Below are 15,629 nucleotides of genomic sequence, written 5' to 3'. Positions count from 1 at the left end.
TTTTGAAAATGACTTTTTCAACAGTCATACAAATGATTGCAAAACAAATAGTGCAGATAAGCATAGAAGTCCGCCCCTCGGGCACCACACTCGATTAACAGATGATGTCAGCCAATCCGTAAGATATCACATGAAGTAGCACAAACAACAGATAATGGCAGACAAATGAAATAAAGTAAACACATAGAACAGTACCAGAACCGCTGCAACGTGCAGCCCGATCCATATTTATCGTCGACAGCGCTCACTGGGGGTGTACAGACTCCGGGAGGGGCCCCTTACGGCCCAAGCGCAATAACAAGCCATCTCGTGGCATCAATCTAGGTCCTCGTCCTCATATCAATATCAGTATAACACTGCTGCGGCGTGCAGCCCGATCCAAAAGTATCCTCACAATACAGGCCCTCGGCCTTACCCAGTCAAAGATCACACAAGCCACTCGGGCAACAGTAAAACATGATGCTCAGCCCAAAATATTATTGGAAATATCATTTCAAGTGTTAAAGCAAAATAAACTTGGCTGAGTCTTAAAAACAGTGGAAAATACATGACTGAGTTCAAGTATAAACTCAAAACAGTGAGGAAATATCAACAACAATCTCCGAAGGGTTCAAATAGCTGGCACGAAGTCCAAATATGGCAATCAGCCTAAATTATGATGATAACAAGTAAATTTCAGTCAAATACGCAGTAAATTCATCAATCGGGACGGACCAAGTCACAATCCCCAACGGTGCTCTACCCCACACTCGCTATCCGGCGTGCAAGTCACCTCAATATAGCACTACGATGTGCAAATCCGGGGTTTCAAATCCTCAGAATATCATTTACAATCATTACTCACCTCGAACCGGCGAAATCTCTAGCTCGCGATGCCTTTGCCTCTCAAATCGTCCTCCACGCGTGTCGAATCAATCCACAATCAGAGCGAATACATCACAATATACTAAGGGAACAAAGCCCAAGCAAAAATAATCAATAACGGGCACAAATCCCGAAATTACCAAAACCCGAGCCCCGGGCCCGCATCCCGGAACTGGACAAACTTTATACCAAAATGTTCTTCATCATCTCACGAGTCCGTACATATAAAGAACTCGAAAATCGGAGTTCGTTTGACCCCTCAAATCATCCCTAGAAGGTCTCATAATCTCAAGCCCTAACTCCACCTTTTTCTACTGATTTTCATGTCTAAATCCATGTAAGATCACATATTAAATAAAAAAAATAGGAAGAAATCACTTACCTAGTGTTGCTTGGTGAAAATCCCTCCTTGAGCTCTCCAAAATCGTCCAAGCCAAATGAAAGGAATGAAAGAAATGGGCTAAAACTCTTTAAAACAATCTGCCCAGGCTTCATCGAGTTGTACCTTGCGCTGTGCAGGTTGTACATCCTCTTACTATTTTTCCCTGTTGTACACCTTCTGTTAAAACGCCCATAACCCCTTGTGGAAATATCCAAATGACAAACGGTTTGAAGATTTAGAAACTAGACTCGAAGATCTTTCATTTGATAGGTTGTACACCATATAACTCTTTATATATTCTGAGATATGAGCTTCTAAAGTGCATCAGAAAATTCTTTCCAAATTGCTCCACCAGCCATCTTCGATCCATCATAACTTTCTGATAGAATATCCAAATCATAAATGGTTTAACTTTCTGGAAACTAGAATGAAAGGCTACAACTTTTATGTTTTGTAATTTTTCTGATTCCTTATAGATTGCAAGATATGAGCTTCCAAACTGGACTCCTCGCACCAAAAATTTCTGGTGCACAGCTGAAGCTAAAAAAAATCTAAAATTTTTCTAAAGATGAAATAGTCCGTTTAACCACCCAAAACTCACCCGAGGCCACTGGGACCTCAACCAAACATGCCAACATATCCCATAATATCACTCAAACTTGTCCCAACCTTTGGAACGCTCAAAACAACATCACAACACCAAATTCGCATCGGATTCAAGCCTAAGAGTTTCAAAATCTTCTAAATTACTTTTTTGATCAAAAACCCAACCAAACCACGTCCGAATGACATGAAATTTTGCACACACATCCCAAATGACACAACGGAACTACTGCAACTCACGGAATTCCATTCCGACCCCTATATCAAAAGCTCACCTATCAACCGAAAAACGCCAAAAATATCAACTTTGCTAATTCAAGCCTAAATCCACTACGAACCTCCAAAACTCCTTCGATCATGCTCCTAAGTCATAAATCACCTACCGAAGCTAACCGGTCCATCGGAACTCATATCCGAGCCCTCTAACACATAAGTCAACATCCGATTGACTTTTCCAACTTAAGCTTCCTTAAAAGAGACTAAGTGTCTCAAACCTTACCAAAATTATTCCGGAATGACATCAAATTTTGCACACAAGTCACATTCGATATTAGGGACCTACTCCAACTTTCGTAATCGGAATCCGACCCCGATATCAAAAAGTCAACTCTCGGTCAAATTTCTCAAAAACCTTCAAATTTCTAACTTTAGCCAAATGACTCCAAAATGACCCACGGACCTCCGAATTCACTTCCGTTCGCGCTCCCAACACCAAAATCACCATACGGAGCTATTCCCAGACTCGAAATCCCAAACGGACATCGATAGCACTGATATGCACTTCAACCCAAACTTATGAAATTCTTTCAAAAATGCTAACTTTCACAATAGGTGCCGAAACGTTCCCCGGGTCTTCCAAAACCCGATCCGGATATATGCCCAAGTCCAAAAATCATCATACGAACCTGCTGGAACCTTCGAATCCTTATTACGAGGTCGATCACTCAAAAATTCAATCTTAGTCAAATCTTTCAACTTAAAGCTTCCGAAATGAGAATTCTTTCTCCAAATCAACTCCGAATTTCCCAGAATTCAATTCCAACTACGCGTACAAGTCATAATACCTGAAGTGAAGCTGCTCTTGGCCTCAAACCGTTGAACGACGCGCTAAAGCTCAAAACGACCATTCGGGTCGTTACAGTAAGATGTTTGCCTCCGTGTCGGGGCAGAGAATGACTTGAGGGGAGGTTTACTCAGTGCATGATTCAGAGATTCGATATTTAACTTCTGGCGGAGGAAAGGCAATCAGACTAAGAATGTGCAGGTTTGGGTTGATGAAGTAATGAAATTTGGTATTTGCGAGCGTGGTAGAGTTTTCTTCTATGATGAGGTGTAGTTGTCCCTATTGAATGTACTAAGTTCGCCGGTGTTATGATCTTCTACAATTCGCCGTTGGGGTAAGATATTGCGAAACAGTAGTGAAGGAGCGGCTGTCAAATATCGCGAGGTGCGGTAGTGCAGGATTGAATCAGTGTTTCCAATGTCGACGGTTCGAGGAAGATGATCTTCGGAGAGGTTTCAGGTTAGCAGCAATTGTGGGTTCAAGTGCCACGAAGGTAGATTTTATTTAGGGCATCAACTGAACAACAAGGAATGAGGAAGGACATGTGGGGAGTGTCAGGCAGTAGTTAAAATTTCTAAAAGGCCAGGCATAAGAAGCAAAGGTCGAGTAGTCGACTAAAGAGATGAGTTTCCCAAAGTGGGAGAGTTTGGGGTAATTTGGGAATTTTTGTGAATGGTGATTTGGGAATACGGATTAATTTGAAGTATGGGCTATTATGCGACATGAGATTTTATATAACGGAAAGGAGCTACTAGAAATGGAGAAGGATACAACCTAACTTTGAATGGGAAGGATGTTGCCCCGCACTTAATTGATGTCCACGAAGGGTGAATGGACTCGTGCAGCTAGAGGGTGAGCTTGGACTCAGGATGGGTCATTAATGTCGTGGTGTTTGCAACCCGTGTAGTGGTGTTGGAAGACGTCGGCACGTAGATCCCACAGGCGGGATATCTCTAGTGAGCAAGACGGTGGTCGCATGGTTGGCGAAGTTTCTGCAAAGGGTTCTATTGGCTATATAGCAAGGAGATCGGTCGTGTGAACGTGGTTGATGATTCAGCATATTTAAAGGAGTTTTACAGAAAGATTTCCGAGAATTTCGTCGATTGATTGCGCAAGGTTATGTCAATAAGAAATAAAGGATCCTGGTGGAGTCCGGAGTTGTGTAATAAGTGGGAGAGTCCCACCGCCTATGATTAGGGTTGCATGGTTAACTACTTGCGAGGTTTCTAGTTATTAACATATTGATGGGTCATTTCAGCTACGGAAAGGACATAAGCGGTGATTTGAGCAAAGGAATTGTTAAAGGAGTGCTATGGTTGGCCTTATTGGCCCATGTTCAGACTTGGGGAAGGATTCAGGACCTATGCCTTGTATAGATGTGGATTTCAAGGGAAGTGATTCTGCCGGGTGCTTCGTCGAGAGGGTATTTATGTGCTAGAAGATTCATGGAGTTGATTATATTCGGGGCCAAGCCAGAGCGAGTGGCTCTCAACAACGGCCCTAGTGGATTCAAAAGGGGTAAAGTGTGGTGCCTAATGGCTTCGAGCCTATAGATACAGTTAAGAATCAAGCCTTGTAGCAGCTTATGAGGAGGTGCCTACAAGGTTCTGTGATGTTTTGACCTGCAGGGTAGCAATTGGGAGGTATGAAAATGTTCGTGGGATTTGAGACAGCATGGTCTCGTGAGTCAAGGTCACTCGAGGTGAGTACGGATGTAGTACACTATGTGTTGAATGAAGTGATTATTATTCTAAGATAGTTAAGGATGAACGGGAAGAGGTTGGATTGGACAGCCATGATTGAAATGGCATACTGGTGGCAGTGATCAATTCCTTCAACGTGATTAAGTTATGCAAGTGATTTGTGATGGTACGTGTGAGGCTTGTCGACCGTCGTAACTGATGTTATTCAAAAGTATCCCACTGTTGTGGCCTGCCAGGTGTAGGCGGATCCCGGAAGGGCTATGGTGGCTCAGACCACTACTTAGAGATTTGCATATTCTAAGGTTATGAGAATTTACCTGTGTGTTGCTATGGTTCTCCTAAAGTGAGTTAAGTGAAAAGTTTTTATACGGTGAAGTGTTAAACTATTAGTGGTTTCGGAGTCATGAGGAAAATCGTGTTCTATCGTATATTGGTGTGTTGGGTGCAGTGAGGGTCATGGAAGTTAAAGTGGGGATCAAGATTTCAGTTTGATGTTGACGGGGAAGTCACGTGCTCGGATGAGCAGGGAAGCGGTCTCGATGTTTAAAGTAAGTTGGTGTTGCCTTCAGCGACACCTGAGATCGGTGTTTTATGAAAAAGTCTTTGCACCCCGGTTATGGATTCTTGGTCGCTTTCTAGCGTTACTGCAGCCGGTGGTTTGGATGTACGGACCTGTTATCTGTTACGGAAGGTTGTGGGAGCGTTCCCCACGAGAATGTTGTATATGTGTGGCGTGTAGTCACTTGAGTGGTTGAAGAGTTAAACCAAGCATGAAGATTGTGGTGATATCGATGGTTTGGGAATTGATGCCTGGAGGGCACTTGATTTATTGAGTTGTGGACTGAGGAGGATTACTCCCGTCATGATGGTTGTTCTCGTGAGTTCTGGGAAAAAGGGGTTGTTATGGACCCAAGGAAGATTATTAGCCTAGTTCGGTGTGATCAGAATCAGCTTGAGGTCTATGGATGGATTTAAAGGTGAATGTAAACTTTATATCAGGCAAGACGTGTTCATTTCAGTAATGCGCTCCTTATGGAGGAGTAGTCAGGGTGTTATTTTGTCGTTAGATATTTCATGTAATGATACATTTCGCCGTGGGAGCTGTGAGACGGCTCGGGTAATTTCTTATGTGTTGAGGTTCCGCGTAGAGATGATGTTATATGAGCAGGATGGCTCTCGAGATTCAGATCGTATATCGCACCTCAGTTGTGCTTGAGTTTTGTAGCCTATGGCACTATATGTCTCCCCAAGGATGGTATTATGCACTTAGCATGCTTGTGACCGATATTCGGTATTTTATTGTAATGACCAATTTAGCTCGATGTATATCTCCTTATGTGAATTCTATGTGTGGATCGGGTGGCACGCCGCTATGGGTATGTTATTTGGATCGGGTTGCACGCACAACAGTGAGATGATAACTACAGTCCCTTATAGTTTATTCTGTGTGTTTTGTTTCTCCATTTTCTGAGGAAAGTTCATATTAGTTGCATGATTTGAGTAGTCCCTTCCAGAGTTCATTTTCCTTATATATCGCATTCGAGTTGGTAGCCTATTGGTGCGTTGTGGCATCATATGAGACTTTTGGCCATGTCAGGGGTGACTTGTTGCCTGAGCAGTTCGTACAGGGTAAGATAAGGTTACTGGATCTAGGATCAGTGCGATCGGATTACATGAAGTATATTAAGGAGCAAAGACCATTATTTGGTTCAGAAAGGGGTGATGGTTCTTGACAGGATTATAGAACCTATGAATCGTTGATTCGGCAGTTGGTCATAAATTTCTACACGTTCCTTCAATCGTGGCGGCATTGCGAGAGTTGGTACAGGACTTATATATGTCATGGGGTGCATTGTGAGAATCAGATTCGGGAAATGTCGACTATTATGATCAGAGAGTGTTATTATGGTCTGGTGCATAATGGGGTGCATGGTGTGAATTCAGCAAGGGTGCGCAGACATGTTTTGGTGCAGCGTGTGGTAATTGATACGGTGACCGTATGTTGGAACAGGCCTGGCAGAGAATTTTGGATATGAAACTGGGCTCCAAGGCTTATTTGCCTAAATGGAAGAGGTTATCTTTAGATTTGATCGAGCTGATGTGCCCAACTGAGTTGTGGTAGCACGGGTAGGTGCGCGAGGTATTAAGCAGTGATTCCATACAACCCCAGCACAGTCCCTAGCACGTTCGAGGACGAACATATGTTTAAGTGGGAGAGGATGTAACGACTCGACCGGTCGTTTTGATCCCTAGCGCACCGTTCAGCAGTTCGAGGCCATGAGCAGCTCCAATTCAGGCATTTTGACTTGTACGCGTGGTCGGGATTAAATTTCGGGAAGTTCGGAGTCGACTTGGAGATCATTTCAGAAGCTATAAGTTGAAAGAATTAGCTAAGATCGGATTTTTGAGTAAACGACCTCGGAATCAGGATTCGAAGGTTCCAGCAGGTTCGTATGATGATCTCGGACTTGGGCGTATGTTCGAATTGGGTTTTGGATGACCCGAGAGCGTTTTGGCGCCTATTGTGGAAGTTAGCATTTTGGAAGAAATTTCATAAGTTTGGGTTGAAGTGCATTTTAGTGTTATCGATGTCCGTTTGGGATTCTGAGTCAGGGAGTAGCTCCGTATGGTGATTCTGGAGTTGTGAGCGCGATCGGAAGTAAATTCAGATGTCCGTGGAGCATTTTGGAGCCATTTGGCTAAAGATAGAAATTTGAAGGTTTTGAGAAGTTTGACCGGAAGTGGACTTTATGATATCGGGGTCGGAATCCGATTCCGAAAGTTGGAGTAGGTCTATAATGTCGAATATGACTTGTGCGCAAAATTTGAAGTCAATCGGACGTGATTTGATGGGTTTAAACATCGAAAGTAGAAGTTTGAAATCTTAAAGTTCATAAAGCTTGGATTGGAGGTCGATTCTTGGTTTTGGCGTTGTTTGATATGATTTGAGGCCTCAAGCAGGTCCGTAATGTGTTTTGGGACTGGTTGGTATGATTGGTTGGGGTCCCAGGGGCCTCGGGTGGATTCCGGGTGGTTAACGGATCAAAAATGGAATTTTTGGAAGGCTGAAGTTGCTGGTTGCTGGTGTAACCGCACCTACGAGAAAAGGGCCGCAGGTGCGGAGCCGCAGAAGCGGCCCAATAGTCGCAGATGCGGTTGTGGCAAAGGGAAGCTGGGACCCGCAGATGCGGTCGTTTGGCCGCAGAAGCGGGACCGCATCTGCGGGAAGGGTAGCGCAGAAGCGGAAAATGGGAGCCTGGAGGAAACCGCAGAAGCGGTGGGCTGGCCCGCACCTGCGGGACCGCAGAAGCGGTCAAGGGACCGCAGGTGCGGAAAGTGTTGGAGGCAGAGAGGTGTTTTAAAATTCGGGATTTGGCCATTTCTCTCATATTTTCTTGGCTTGGGCGATTTTTGGGAGAGCTTCAAGTGGGGTTTTTCATCATCAACGATAAGGTAGGCTAATCCCATCCATCTTGAGTTAAATACATCGATTATGTATGGATTTTAGCATGTAAATTGGTAGAAATTTGGGGTTTTGGTAGAAAGACCTAGAAATTGATATTCTTAGAATTTGACCACGATTTTGGGCATGGAATTAAGAAAAAATTATATATTTGAGTTCGTGAGGCTATGGGTAAACTTATTCTTCGAAAATTTTGGAAATCCGGGCACGTAGGCCCGAGGGCGTTTTTGTCAACTTTCCAGTCGGGGTTAGGAGTTGTTATAAATTGGATTAGTATGAGTAGTTTATCGTATATTAATGGATTTGCATAACTATTGGCTAGTTTTGGAGCGTTGTGCATCAATTTGAGTTTTCGGAAGGGCGTGGAAGGTCGGTTATGGATCTTCGGAACAAGGTGAGTCTCCTTTCTAACCTTGTAAGAGGGAATTGTCCCCATAGGTAAAGTAATTGGTTATGTGCTCCTATTTGTGGGGGCTACGTACGCACGAGGTGGCGAGAGTCCGTGCGTAGCTACTAATATGTGTAAGTCCGGGTAGTTTAGGACCCAAAAAGCATGCTATACTTGGAATATCTGTGATATTATTGACAATTGGATTTCTAAATCCTATCGAATTAGTAAGTGAATTTCAAAGAAGATTAAAACTTCATTTTCTTGAATTGTTAAAAGAGAGTTTGGCTTTCTTTGGATAATTGTTCCCTGATAAATTTAGGATTTGACTGATTGTCGTGTTTATTTAAATTTGACCGCGTCGCATGATTCGCGAGCGAGGTAATAGATGCATCTATGGTTCGCGCCATTCGACCCTCTGGCAGTGCACAGTACGTCGTCGGCATGAGTTGCACATGATTGTATTGCTTGCTGTGATAGTTGTTGATACTAATATCTGTTTTCCCCGACTTGAGATAATTGCTAATTAATGGATCATGAATCCGGAGACTTTAAATAAAAAAAGAACTTTCACCTGTTTAATGACTCATTTAGATTCTACTGTTGTTCTTAATAAATCCGTGAGTCATCGCATTAATAATATTATTACTGGACCTTTAGTAAGTGTCGAAGTTGCCATCTCGTCTCTACTTCTTCGAGATTAGGCGGGATACTTACTGAGTGCACGTTGTTTTTTATACTCATGCTACACTTCTGTGCATTTTTGTTGCACAGGCACATGCGCCACTAATGGCTTAGCAGGCGTAGCAGCATGGTTGACACGGAGACTAGGTGAGCTGTATTTCCTCGAGGCGACCCGCAGCTAGTGTAGTCTCTCTGAGGATTTTATTTATTTTCTGTCCAATTGTATTTCGGACAGCTGTTGTACTTTATTCGATTATTCTTAGAAATTGCTCATGCACTTGTGACACCGGGTTCTGGAATGGTTGTAAAGTATTTTATATCAACTGCTGATTATTTAATTTGACTTAAGACGATTATCTTTTTAAAAATGGTTAATTTGAAGGGAAAATCATAGATTTCACGATTATTAAAACAAGGATTTAACTAAGTAATTTGGTTGGCTTGCCTGACAGCGGCGTCCGGCGCCATCACGACCCTTAGTGTATTTTGGGTCGTGAAACAATCGGTTCTAAAAGTAACAATCCTTGAAAAGGATAGGAGCATAAATGATCATAATGAGGAGGAAATAAGCTCTAGAAGAGCCCACGACATAACATTTTATGAAACTCCAGAAGAAGTTCAGGTACCTGAAAATAAAGAAAGTGATGAGATCTCAACAAGTTATGTCGCTTATGAACCGATACAAAATGATCGTCGACGATATATTAGATACAATATATGTACAATATTGTAAAAGATTGTGAAGATCGGACATGCAGTTCAGACACCTGAAGATGTCACGCCATTTAAATGTAAGTCATAACATATATGACTCATTTGATTAAGTGTATATGAAGATCCTGAAGGATTTAAAATGCTTGAAGTATATAATTCAAAGTCTCAGAAAATGTACTCGATCAAATTATAAAGATCTTTGTACGGTTTAAAGCAAGCTGGGCGTATGTGGTATTATCGCCTCAGTGAATATTTGCTGAAAAAAAGCTACATATATGATGTTATTTTTCCATGTATTCAGAATTTGATATACTTGCTGTTTATGTTGATGACATAAATCTTGTTGGAACTCCAGAAGAGCTCCAAAAGGCAATTGAATATCTTAAGAAAGAATTTGAGATGAAAGATCTTAAAAAGACAAAACTTTGTCTTGGTCTGCAAATTGAACATTTAGCGGACAAGATCTTTATCCATCAATTTGCCTATACAGAAAGGGCCTTAAAACACTTTTACATGGACAAAGCGCACCCATTGAGTACACCAATGGTTGTTTGATCACTTGAAGTGGATAAGGATTTGTTCCGACCTCCAGAAGAGGATGAGGAACTCCTTGGTCCCGAAGTACCCTATCTCAGTGCAGTTGGTGCACTAATGTATCTTGCTAATGCTACAAGGCCTGACATAGCATTTTCTGTTAATTTACTAGCAAGATATAGTTCATCTCTTACACGGATTAAGGATCCGTTCTTACCTCCAGAAGAGGATGATGAACTCCTTGGTCCTGAAATACCCAAGTCTTTATCAGGGGGAGTAAAGTATGCACTGTACTCCTTTTCCCTTGCTCAGGTTTTTTTTTCCCACTGGGTTTTTTCTGGTAAGGTTTTTAATGAGGCAGCTTGCAATGTGTATTATTAGTGTACTCTTTTTCCTTGACTAGGATTTTTTCCCACGGGGTTTTTCCTAGTAAGGTTTTAACGAGGCACATGATAATGACCATCCAAGGGTGAGTGTTATGAAAATATTATTGTGGATGTCCATTTATTACTCCGCTGTAGATAATCTTCCTGAAGAAGATTATCCCTTTAATACTCCATTGATGTTTTCCACAAGAAGCTGATGCAGGCAGGTTTCAAACAACTCAATGAAATGACTTGCAGCAGCTTCTTGGTTTGATGAGATTAATTTAAATTGATCTGAAATAGTGGTGGATAATATTCTCTACAAATTCAACTTTTAAGAAGATGGTATACAAGATTGGAATGCGGAGACTCGAATATTTGAAACAAGGTTTTCATCAGGGGGAGTAAAATATGCGATGCACTCTTTTTTCCTTACTAAGGTTTTTTCCCACGGGGGTTTTTCTTACAGGTTTTTAATGAGGCACATTATCTTTTAATTAACATCCAAGGGGGAGTGTTATAAATATATATTATATTATGGATGTTCATTCAGTATTCCATTATGGATAATATTACCCCGGTAGAAGATTATCTATATCTGATACAGTAGCAGCTTGCAGTAGCAACTTACAAGTAGCTCACACAGCAGCTTGCAATAGCAGCTTACACAGCAGCTTGCAATAGCAGCTTACACAGCAGCTTGCAGTAGCAACTTACACAACAACTTCCTTTCTTCTATAAATAGAGGAGATTTCAATTCATTTTGTACATGAATTTGAAGTTGAATAATAAATCTCTCTCTCTCTCTCTACTTGTCTTCGGTTTCTTTACTTTACAGTCGTTATTTTATAACAATGATATCATTTCTTGTTTATTCCATAAATAGCAGATTTTTTTATAATATTAGCATATTGCAAAAATTATGCACACAATTAATGAGTAAACAAAATGCACAAATCATGGGATCCATATTTATCTTTTCACATTCTCTCCTTTTTTTTTCTATGCTAAATCTCAACATGTTCGCAAGAGAAAGAAGAAACAAGGAAACTATGGCTGCCTTTGAGTAACGGGCCTCGCACAAAACTAAAAAAAAATAGAGATAGATCGAGACTAGAGAGAAAAGAAGACTAAAAGAAAAAGAAGTCTTGATTCTCAAAAGTCCGAGCAAACAGAAGGTTGCATGCGAGCACCAAAACGACCCCAATCATTTTTCATTTCCTTTGAATTGATTTTGTTCAAGAATTTTGCTTCGGTTGTATAAATTTGACTATGTATATTTGATGTAGTTGAATTATAATCTTATGTATTATTACTGTTTACCAAGATGTAGTTTTTGAAAATATCTTCTGTATTTTAATTATGTACTCGTATTAAAGAGAATTGTTGGCGGATAAAATTTAATATACGCCAAAAATAAGTTGTATATTTTTTAATATGCTCATATAATAATATTATTCATCATATATTTACTAAATATACGTCAGGGCAACTATGAAATTATATATATATATATATATATATATATATATATATATATATATATATATATATATATATATATATATATATATATATTATCTAGTCAATCAATGTATGATTAAAAGCTTATGTTCAAATTATTGTATAATATGGATATACTACTTATAACGATGCACTTAATAGTAATATACTATATATGTATAAATATACATAGTATATACTAGTAATATGTAAATAGTAGTGTGCGGGCATATATATATATATATATACACTCGCTTTAAACTGTGACTATTTATTATTAAAAAATAATTATTAGGTTATGAAATAACAATAATCGGATAATTGAAGTACAAATAGTCTGACTGTAGTATATGCTTGCGTTGTATAAGAAAGACGTATCTATGTCTTGCCATTATTATAGTTAGCCATTATGGGAAATGATATGATATTATGGGCGATAATTCAGGAATTGAATTGGTGTAGCTTTAAATGTCTTGATCAGAAATGTAGATAATTAGCTGCCATGTTGTTAATTACTTATTGCTGCTAGGATTTTGTAAATTTTTCTTAGATATTTTCTAGTTATGTTTTTTCCTCTTAGTAAAATGATCACTTATTGGACCGGAGGGAGTTGTATCTTATTCTGAAACGTCAATCAAAAGATCAGACTATGGCGTGCTACCTTTGAAAAAGAAGTTAAAAATACTGAAAGTACATTTTTATGTGTGTGCGAAAAGAGTTAAGAGTATCATAAATGTAGTGTCTTTTATGGTTGTCTTATTACTAGGGTTAAGATTCGACGTAGCAATGGTGCATTTAGTTTTGGGTCAAAATAGCACGGTATAGTCAGTTTTCGGACTGGTCATTCAAAAATAGCCAGCGTTTATCAAGTTAATGAAAAATAGCCACTATTTGCTGCAACAGAGACCGGTCCAGCATAATATACTGGAGTTCGGTGCACCTGTGTATGAACTCCAGCATATTATGCTGGACCAGTATACTTTGCTGGCTCCAGTATAATATACTGGAGACTGGAGCACCGGTGCTCCAAACTCCAGTATATTATGCTGGACCGGTATACTTGCTGGAACTCCAGTATATTATGCTGGAGTTCTAGTGTACTTATGTTGGAACTCCATCATATTATGCTGGAACTCCAGCATAATATACTGGCGTATTTTTCGGGTTTTGAACAGTGTTTTCGCTCAGATTTATCTTTACATGAAAAGTGACTAAATTTCGATTACTTTTGAAACTGGGTTATTTTTGAACGATTAGGTGTAAATCTGGCTATTTTTAAATTTCTCCGTAGTTTTGGAGATATGGCTAGTTGGACAGTTGGAGGCTCAAACTATTTATCCTAGAGGTTACTGTGCAAGCAGCTTTATAAAAGGGAATTTGAAAAGCGAAAAGAAATCGAACTAGTATTAAATAAGATTCACTTGCAGGTAAGAAAAATTGACCTTTTTACCTTCTGAATAGAAGAAAAATCTTGTGATGGTACTGCCTTGTATCCATAAGAAATCTATCAGCATTATTCACCTATAACTTTTCTCTTATTTTTTTCAGTTTTCTTGCTTTGGGTTTGAGGGGCCTCTCTTTTTCTAGCTTGTCAGATAGACCTCAGATGGATTATTTTGTCTACTTGTCTAATTTGGAAATTATGCAGACCAAGAATCCTAAAAGCCCTTGTCATATCTAATGCATTTTGGTACCAACACATCAAAGCATATATAGTTTTGAATCTCTCTTGTAATTATTTTATATTAAAGTTTTAATTGGTGTCCTATTATGGTCAGTGCTTGATTACGTCAATGTTTAATGCGTGCAAGTCTCTTTGGGAAATTAAAGTTTTTTTTTACCATAATAAGAGAAACTAAAATCCTAGTGTTGCTTTCATTAAAGATACAATTATTGCACTAATGTTAGCAGCTTATAATGAGAAGCTATGCACGGAAGCCCAGAATTTCTGTAGCAGTTGAACGTGGTCCCAAGACATTTTTAAATCAAATCAATAAATCAAACTTATGAATGTGATAAATTTAGTGAACTAATTATGTCAAATCAGATGGTATAAATATTCATTTATATTGTCGGTGTATCAAGAATTAATAACAAGCAGACAATCAACCCACATCCTATATTTCGTTTTCTAATACTACATCGAAACTGGTAGTTTGGACAGATTTCAACAGTCTGATCGCTGGAGTCTTATAGCCTGTTTGGCCAAGCTTCTTTTCGGCCAAAAGTGCTTTTTTTGGCCAAAAAATGAGGTGTTTGGCCAAGCTTTTGGAAGGAAAAAAAAGTGCTTTTGAGGATAAGCAGAAGCAGTTTTAGAGAAGCAGAAAAAAGTAGCTTCTTTCTAAAAGCACTTTTTTGAGAAGCACTTTTGAGAAAAATGTACTTAGAAGCAGTTTTTTAAAGATTGGCCAAACACTAATTGCTGCTCAGAAGTGATTTTCAAACTAATTAGCCAAACACAAACTACTTCTCACCAAAAGTACTTTTGAGAAAAGCACTTCTCAAAATAAGCTGATTTTTGCAGCTTGGCCAAACGGGCTATTCATAACGCAGGGTTGACAGCTACATTATTATAATTCAATAACCCCGGAACCAAAATGTTGTTATTTTGGACTCAAAAGACACAAATAAATGTAAAAAAAAAAAAAAAGTGACCATATATATATACGCCAGAAAACCTGGCGCTATATAATAACGGTAACGGCACCGTTAATATATAGCGCCAGGTGTTCTGGCGTTATACTGACACAATGATATAGCGCCAGAAAACCTGGCGTTATACCCTTTTTTTTCCTGACCAGAGTACAATAATTCAAAAGCGTATAGTGCCAACTTATTTGGCGCTATATATGTAAAAAAAAAAAAAAATCTTCCCGGCTCTCCGTTTTCTATATAAAGAGGTTAGAATCGCATAGAAATGCATTCAGAAATTTTTTTAACTCTTGTTGAAACGTCTGTTGTTGTTAAATTCTCCAGCATTTTTTTATTATGTCTGAAGAGCGTAGGATAAGAGCTTCATTATATTGGGGTGGTGAGGTTGTGATGCAGAATAACTCCGTGGGCTACAGTTTACCTGCTAAGTGTCATGTTAAATTGCCACTAACAATGGAGTACGATACATTGATATCGTTGTTATGCAAAAAAATGAGTGTGAGGAAACGTTCGGTGATACTTAACGTAACCGGAAGATATCCTTATTCCGTCACTCCGCAAGGGGTTGCTTTTTTACTCGGAGTTTAACATCGACGATGATGAAACTTTGAGTGATTTTTTGAGGACTCCGGACGAATGTCGGGATTTTCTTGTAATCACAATGTTGGAGATGTACGTGAAGGTCGAAGACGTTCCAAAAAATGAGGTTGT

The sequence above is a fragment of the Nicotiana attenuata genome, chromosome 3 (assembly GCF_001879085.1).
Source record: "Nicotiana attenuata strain UT chromosome 3, NIATTr2, whole genome shotgun sequence".
Taxonomy (NCBI): Eukaryota; Viridiplantae; Streptophyta; class Magnoliopsida; order Solanales; family Solanaceae; genus Nicotiana; species Nicotiana attenuata.
This window is presented reverse-complemented; position numbering follows the sequence as displayed.